This window comes from Rattus norvegicus, chromosome 8 (genome assembly GCF_036323735.1).
Source record: "Rattus norvegicus strain BN/NHsdMcwi chromosome 8, GRCr8, whole genome shotgun sequence".
NCBI lineage: Eukaryota > Metazoa > Chordata > Mammalia > Rodentia > Muridae > Rattus > Rattus norvegicus.
Window position 1 is genome coordinate 22,208,512 of NC_086026.1, and position 9,168 is coordinate 22,217,679.

The window sequence follows — 9,168 nt, forward strand, 5'->3', positions numbered from 1 at the left end:
ATTCCAAGCTTAAATTCAAATTTATTTTCTTCTCGGAATAGTCAATATAAATTCATCCCGCCAGGGTTAGCTAAGCAAAAATGAGCCAATTCCAAGTATAAATTAAGCGATATTGGGTATAAAACATTCTTTTTATTTATTCATTGCAGTTTTGAAAATAAAAAGTGTTTATTATCACTTGTTACAGCAGAATTGCTTGAATATATTAAACCACCTACAGCTGTTCCTAAGCCTACTTATTTTGTATGAAAACCTTCTCCTGATAATGGCACTTGATTATGTTGTCACAAAGTACTGGACAAAGAACACATTGACAGGTCAGGTGACCACAGATCCACAGTCTATTTCTTGTCTGCGTGACCTGAGTCAGTTGTTGTGATCACTGCCCTTTTCTGGATGTTCAATGACATTAAATGACTTCATCCACATGAAGTGTGTCATATACCAGGCTATTTTTCTTCCCCTCTAAGTGTAAATTTCTTTCAAAATAACTTCCCTAGTTTAGGGAATTTCTTTTATTTCTTTATATTTTTAGAGTAAAACTTACTTACTTAGATATGGAAGTGTTTTGCTCCACCAAGCATGCCTGGGAACATAAGTAGAGCAACTAATTTTTTTTGTCAAAGTTTGGCAGAGCAAGTTACAAAGACATTCTTCTTCACAGGTATTCATTTTATTGATAAAGAATGCATGTTAATATCCACACTTATTATCACTATAGAAAAAGGCATCTTTACCTCATTCTACTACCTCATATAGCTACATACAGAACATGCACATGGATAACAAGGCCACACACAAACCCACACACACACACACACGTAAACTGCCTACCTCTTGAAGGTTTTTATTCCCAAAGCAATGTAAATCACAGTGAATCAAATTACATACTCTCTCACTAGACTTCTTTTACTGTGCTTCATCAAGCTGTGACTTGACAGTCAACTGAGGGATGCTGCTTTAAAACTTGTACAGGGAACTGATGGAATGAGGAAAGAGACATAAAGAAAAAGAAAGGATATGATTGTGAAAATGACCAACATTCAACATATACATCTATGGCATTGTCAAGAATGAAAAACAGTACATTAAAAAATGAGAATTTTTTGTAACACATTTAAATCAAACATTAAGCAAGTTTGGTGAAACATCTCCAGATGTTATACAACTGGTGAGTCTAGTGTTTGAAGATCCCTGTCAATCTGTCACTGATCGTGCAAGAGGGAGAGTTTTAAGATGCATGAATGATTTGGAGGTGGCACAACCGTTAATCTCTGCAGAGGCAGGTGAACCGCTCTTGAGTTTGAGGCCAACATGTTCTACACAGTGAGTTCTAGGATAGCCACAACTACATAGAAAAAAACCCTATCAGGAAAAAACATTGAAACAAAACTTCAGAACAAGTTACTGTGTGGTGAGTGTTGGACAAGTACTGACACAACGACACTACTAAGTGTTAGCTGAGTGCGTAATCCTCAAGGACTTCTATACCATCACCTCCAGGATGTGGGGCAGTAGAGAGGGAAAGAAAAAGGTAATTTGGAAGTTAAGGAGAATGACTACAAAATTCTACCTTTTGAGTGCTACACAGTCACCGTAATTGGGGACTGTCAACAACTGAACATGATTTATTGTCTATACAAGAATATGCCAATCAACAAGCAAGCATGGAGAAGTTGGGGTAGTCATAACTGCTCATCACTGCTGAGATATTAACTACTGATGGCTTCAGAGAATGGAGGACTCATTCCCTTTAGCTGTGTGCCCACTGGTGAATACACGAGACTCCAGTGGAACCCTCGTGGCCCATTAAGGTAAAGACCACATGGAGTGTCATGCTAAAACTAAATGGATAACAAAACAAATTTAAAAGAGAAAAATCTGGGAAAAGGCACATAGGGAGGAGAAGGATGTCTCTAGGGGAGGGAAAAAAAGGGACTCAAGAACCAAATAACTAGAGTACATTATATACATATATAAATTGTCAAAGAATGTAAATAATAACAATTATTTAAATATATTCATTCTTAAAGAATTTGTAAGCATCTGAAATTTTGATGTTTCTGTCAATATTTAGGTTAAGGAACACATCCTAAAGGAAATCAAAACATGTCTTCATTAGATACATTAGTTATAGAGGAGTTGGGAGAATTCTTTCTCCTTTCTTCTTTCTTTCTTTCTTTCTTTCTTTCTTTCTTTCTTTCTTTCTTCTTTCTTTCTTTCTTTCTTCCTTTCTTTCTTTCCTTCTTTCTTTCTTCATTGCTTACTTGCTTTCTTTTCCTTCTATAATTTAAATTTAAATTTAAACAGTTTAAGTCTATAAAACTACATTTTATTCTTAAAGGAATGTCATTTGATTAAAACAAATGTCCTGAACATATGATTTTTGAGAACACTGAGCTATAATTGATGGCAAATATACACCAAAACTTCAAGTTGGCTCATTCACAGGATACGTCACTAAGACTATGCACTGTGACAGAGTAGGGGGGTTTCTTTCTTTCTTTCTTTCTTTTTATTAACTTGAGTATTTCTTATATACATTTCGAGTGTTATTCCCTTTCCCGGTTTCCGGGCAAATATCCCCCTCCCCCTCCCCTTCCTTATGGGTGTTCCCCTTCCCACCCTCCCCCCATTGCCGCCCTCCCCCTAACAATCTAGTTCACTGGGGGTTCAGTCTTAGCAGGACCCAGGACTTCCCCTTCCACTGGTGCTCTTACTAGGATATTCATTGCTACCTATGAGGTCAGAGTCCAGGGTCAGTCCATGTATAGTCTTTAGGTAGTGGCTTAGTCCCTGGAAGCTCTGGTTGCTTGGCATTGTTGTTCATAAGGGGTCTCGAGCCCCTTCAAGCTCTTCCAGTTCTTTCTCTGATTCCTTCATCGGGGGTCCTGTTCTCAGTTCAGTGGTTTGCTGCTGGCATTCGCCTCTGTATTTGCCTTATTCTGGCTGTGTCTCTCAGGAGCGATCTACATCCAGCTCCTGTCGGCCTGCACTTCTTTGCTTCATCCATCTTGTCTAATTGGGTGGCTGTATATGTATGGGCCACATGTGGGGCAGGCTCTGAATGGGTGTTCCTTCAGTCTCTGTTTTAATCTTTGCCTCTCTACTCCCTGCCAAGGTATTCTTGTTCCCCTTTAAAGGAGTGAAGCATTCACATTTTGATCATCCGTCTTGAGTTTCATTTGTTCTAGGCATCTAGGGTAATTCAAGCATTTGGGCTAATAGCCACTTATCAATGAGTGCATACCATGTGTGTTTTTCTGTGATTGGGTTACCTCACTTGGGATGGTATTTTCCAGTTCCAACCATTTGCCTACGAATTTCATAAGTCATTGTTTTTGATAGCTGAGTAATATTCCATTGTGTAGATGTACCACATTTTCTGTATCCATTCCTCTGTTGAAGGACATCTGGGTTCTTTCCAGCTTCTGGCTATTATAAATAAGGCTGTGATGAACATAGTGGAGCACGTGTCTTTTTTATATGTTGGGGCATCTTTTGGGTGTATGCCCAAGAGAGGTATAGCTGGATCCTCAGGCAGTTCAATGTCCAATTTTCTGAGGAACCTCCAGACTGATTTCCAGAATGGTTGTACCAGTCTGCAATCCTACCAACAATGGAGGAGTGTTCCTCTTTCTCCGCATCCTCGCCAGCATTTGCTGTCACCTAAGTTTTTTATCTTAGCCATTCTTACTGGTGTGAGGTGAAATCTCAGGGTTGTTTTGATTTGCATTTCCCTTATGACTAAAGATGTTGAACATTTCTTTAGGTTTTTCTCAGCCATTCGGCATTCCTCAGCTGTGAATTCTTTGTTTAGCTCTGAACCCTGTTTTTTAATAGGGTTATTTGTCTCCCTGCGGTCTAACTTCTTGAGTTCTTTGTATATTTTGGATATAAGGCCTTTATCTGTTGTAGGATTGGTAAAGATCTTTTCCCAATCTGTTGGTTGCCGTTTTGTCCTAACCACAGTGTCCTTTGCCTTACAGAAGCTTTGCAGTTTTATGAGATCCCATTTGTCGATTCTTGATCTTAGAGCATAAGCCATTGGTGTTTTGTTCAGGAAATTTTTTCCAGTGAGTAGGGGGGTTTCTTATCTAGACTGGAAACAGTTCCCTATGAGTGGTCTTCCTTACAAGGCTGTGAACCTGGTCATACTGTGAGTTCATGTACTCATGATTTACTAGAAAGAAGCAGTCTGAAGTTTAATTGTTTAGTCCTTACTAAAAGCAGTGGATGGAATGAATACATTAATTTTGATTTTCTGGTAAATGGTGTTGGAGTAAATACTGAAGTGTACAGCCTTTCTAGACTAGCAGCAGCTGAGTACCTTGAAAATATAATTTATGTGTGAGTCAGTGTCCTGGAAAGATTCCTAGCTGTCCTGAGAGGGAAAGGAAAAGCTGCTAAGAGTTCCCAGGTCATATGTTGTTCTTACTCATCAGCTTGATGACCCACCAAGACCTCAAAGACTGAAAAAAGTAGTTGTTAAATGTGCAGGGCTCTCATCTGAAATTAAAACCATAAGCTTGTGGGAGTGGTCAAACAGATTGATCTGATTTGAGGCCTGCATTACCAGAGGGAGCTCATGCTGGACACTGCCTGGATGACAAGGAATTGACATCTAGATAGCTCAGAGACCTAGGGTAGAACCAAATATGACTGGCAAAACAAAACAAGACAACCAAAAGAGCAATGAAATGATTTCTAATACGTTCTGTAATACTTATAATTTGGCGCCTTGTCCGGTTGTTTTCAGATAGGCTGCAACTGATGTGAGCAGAGGCAGAAACCCACAGTTAAACATGAGGTGAAGAGAGAGTCCAGGGTGGAGGTCTCCATATGGTCTTTCCCCTCAGAGTTTGGATAAATACTGCAAAAGAGGTGAAAGAGGAATTGTGGGAGCCAAAAAGGTCGAGGACAACATGCCTCTTAGGGTTCACAGAGACTGAAGTGGGATTCACAGAGCTTGCTTGGCTACGCACTAGGTCCTCTGTGTACGTGTTATGGTTTTTGACTTGATGTTTGGCAGTGGAGACTCCTGAAAATGGGAATTGGGGTCTGTCTCACTCTTTTACCTGCTCTTGACACTCTTTTCCCCCTCCTGGGTTGTCTCTCCCAGCCTTGATGTGAAGGTTTGTGCCTCATTTTGTGGTGTCTTGTACAGTATTCAGTTGCTGTGCCTGGAAAGCCTGTTCTTTTCTCAGGAGAGACTGGGTGAAGGGGATTGGATCTGGTGAATGAGAGGAGGTGGGAGGAAATGGGGAGATGGGAGGGAGAGAAAGCTGCAGTTCACATGTATGAGAATAATAAACATAAGACAGAACTTTGATTATTCTAATTTGTTATTTGATCTACAAAGAAAGACACCAGGTGACAATAAATGTTTAAAAATTACAGTAACAACATTCTTACTCAGTTTCCCCTTCCATCCATTTTTCCCATATTTCTTGACTATACTTCTCCTAAATCATAAAGAAGAATGGCAGGGATCCCAGCCAACAGGGTCCATTGTGGGTTGGCCATTAATATAATTGCTTCCTTGTTACTGAGAAAATGTAAAGGTCACTTTAACAAGAGTGCTTGGTTTCAAAGTCTAGTCAACAGGGTAAGAATGTTATTTGTGTCTTAATGCTAACCTCCTAACTTCTTAGAGAGTATGGACAGCTATCCAGAGGAATTCACCAGGCCACCCACAGCCCAGCTTGAGTACTTTCCTCACTAAACTCTGTGTACCCATGAAATCCCCCGCGTGATTTCTTGCACTTAAATGCAACTTTCATTCCACATACCCTGTATCTTACTTTGAGAATCAGATGTTTAATTATCTGCCATGTTAATGATTTGTTTGAGAAAATTATAAAGAACATCTGACTCATCTAAACATATCTCATTATTTAAAAAAATTCACAATCATAAGTTTAAAAAAGTAATTGCAAGTAATACCTGGAAATTTATGGTGGTGTTCAGAGAAATCTGTACTGACTTAATGGCTGTAAAGTAATATTAGTGTGTATACTCTAAATTCTAGATGTCTAGAGAAATTAAGTGTGTATGTTTGTGTGTATTTGTGTATATAGGTATATACAAATATAAATACATATAACATGCTTATATGCATATGCAAATTTGTCTGCCTATATGTATATAGGTCAGTCATCACACACATGGCAAGAATGAGCTATTTATTTTGTAATGATGATTATGTGCATGTCAATTTAATAATAAACCTAGAGAGTGAGGGTCTGAAGAGTGAATAAGATTGAATTGCTATATTAGAGCAATTGGATAGAGAGAGTTTGCTGAAAGGAGGAATGTGAAGCCTATTTAATTGCTGACATGAATAAACAGCTAAGGTAGAGTGAATGTGTATTCAGGGTAGTTTTTGACTTTTTGCAATCTACAATGAACTTTAAATTCTACCTAACACTCTCAGTTCAAATTTCCTATACTACTGCAAATGTTAATACCGTCTTTTATTCTACCATTTTGGTTTTAAGGCAGGGCAGCTTTGGCTGTCCTGGAACTCACTTTGTAGACCAAGCTGGCCTTGAACTCAATGATCTGCTAACTTCTGTTTCCCAGATGTTGGAAATAAAAGAATGTGCCACTACCGGCCAGCCTTTCATTTTCTATAACTGCTTACCCTTGCATTTTCCTTTCAGTTTACATACTTGATTATTCTATATATTATATTTAATGATAACTGATGATAACTGACTTCCATGGCAAAAGGAGAAAGAATATCAACAAACCAATAAACTGTTTCAGGAAGAAGCACTAAGCTGATCATTGTGTGTTTGGAGAATCGGTCATCTGTTTCCAGTGAATGGAATTAATGACAGCTACATGTTTGGTGTTAGCATTTCTCACCGTTTCTTTTTCTCGGTGCTACACCTGGAGACCAGGAACTCATGCACGCTAGGGAAGTGACGCACAGCTCATTGCTCCTCCGACACTTCCGTGTCCTGTTCATAGGTGGGTTGAGCTGACAGGAAGATTTTGGTTGTCAGAGTTCCATGGAAATTCAACAAATAAATGTGCACCTGACAAATAGAGATGTAGATATCCTTAGCTCACTATCAGACTGGGCCTGGGGACCCCAGTGGAAGAGCTAGGAAGCCTGAAGGAGCTGAAGGGGATTGCAACCCCAAAGGAAGAACAATATCAACCAGCTGGACTACCCAGAGCTCCCAGGGACTAAGCCACAAACGAAAGAGTATACATGGGGTGATCCATGGCTCTAGATGCTTATGTAGCAGAGGATGGCCTTATCTGGCATCAGTGGGAGGGGATGTCCTTGGTCCTGTGGAGGCTTGATGCCCCAGCATAGGAGGATGCTAGAGCGGTGAGGCAGGAGTGGGTGAATGGGTGGAGGAGGACCCTCATTGAGGCAAAGGGGAAGGGGAGAAGAGGAATGGGATGGGGGATTTGTGGAGGGGCAACCAGGAACGGGGATATAATTTGAAGTGTAGACAAATAAAATGATTAATAAAAAATGTACACTTTGTTATCTTATTCCTTTCTGCTAAAGCTGCTAAAGCATCGCCGAAGGAAGTTATTCATTGGAGCACTGAGCTCTGAAACAACCAATGAGAGACAGAGGAGCCATTTTGAGCAATGGGAAACACTCATTGATTGTGTGGTAATGAGAGATCCAAACACCAAGAGATCCAGCGTCCTTGGGTTTGTCACATAAGCCGCAATGGAGGAAATGGATGGTGCCATAAATGTGAGACCACACAAGGTGGATGGAATTGTTGTGGAACCTAAGAGAGCTGTGTCAAGAAAAGAATCTCAGAGACCAGGTGCCCACTTAACTGTGAAAAAGATCTTTGTTGGTATTATTTAAGAAGACACTGGAGAACATCATCTATGAGATTCTAACAGTATGGGAAAATTGAAGTGATTGCAATTATGACTGATAGTGGCAGTGGAAAAAGAAGGGCTGTGCTTTTGTCACCTTTGATGACTATGATTCTGTGGATAAGATTGTTATTCAGAAATACCATACTGTGAATGGCCACAATTGTGAAGTAAGAAAGACTCTGTCGAAACAAGAGATGGCCAGTGCTTCATCCAACCTGAGATGGTGAAGTGGTTCTGGAAAGTTTGGTGGTGGTTGTGGAAGCGGTTTTGGTGGCACTGACAATTTTGGCCGGGGAGGGAACTTCAGTGTTCATGGGGGCTTTGGTGGCAGCCATGATGGTGGTGGATATGGTGGAAGCGGAGGTAGCTATAATGGATTTGGCAATGATGGAAGCAATGTTGGAGGTGGTGGAAGCTACAATGATTTTGGCGATTATAACAACCATGATATTGGGCTGATGAAAGGAGGAAGTTTTGGAGGCAGGAGCTCTAGCCTTTATGGTGGTGGAGGCCAGTACTTTGCTAAACTTTGAAACCAAGGTGCCTATGGAGGTTCCAGCACCCGCAGTAGCTATGGCAGTGTCAGGAGGCTTTAATTACAGCCGGAAATAAAGCTTAGCAGGAGAGGAGAGCCAGAGAAGTGACAGGCAAACTTCAGGTCACAACAGATTTGTGAATTCAGCCAAGCAGAGGTGGCAGGGTCTAGCTGCTACAAAGAAGACATGTTTTAGACAGTACTCATGTATGTGGGCAATAGCTCCAGGATTGTATCTGTGACTAATTGTATAACAGGTATTTCAGTTTCTGTTCTGTGGGAAGTGTAAAGCATTCCAACAAAGGGTTTTACTGTAGACCTCTTTCACCCATGCTGTTGATTGCTAAATGTAAAAGTCTGATCATGACACTGAAGAAATGTGTCCTTTTTTTAAAGTACACTTGTCTAGTGTTTAATGTCAACTAAGTTTTACTTATCTTCTATTTCAGTTTTGCAGTATTTTAGAACTCCATATTCAGGGAAAAAATAAATCACTAAAACCACATTTATCCTTCACCACAGTCCCTAACAGGGTTCTCAAAGGGAAACACGTATGCACTTCAGTGCCACAGCCCCTAGTTTACCCCGTATTTTTTTCATTGGAACTTGTATGCTGTAGAATGCATAGGGAACCCAAGCTTCTATTCTGTCTAGACTTTCCTACCTCATTCATGCCTTTATCTAAAGTTAATGGTCAAATCGGTGCATAAATTCTAATTGTTTGCCCCCATGTTTCAAAGATTAGTCCACTCGCAAAGCAAAAC

The 9,168-nt window shown here is 40.2% G+C and overlaps 1 pseudogene; it reads left to right on the forward strand.

The window, feature by feature from the left end:
* Positions 1-265: 265 nt before the first annotated feature.
* On the forward strand, positions 266-8,465 carry Hnrnpa1-ps19 (heterogeneous nuclear ribonucleoprotein A1, pseudogene 19; annotated as a pseudogene).
* Positions 8,466-9,168: the final 703 nt, after the last annotated feature.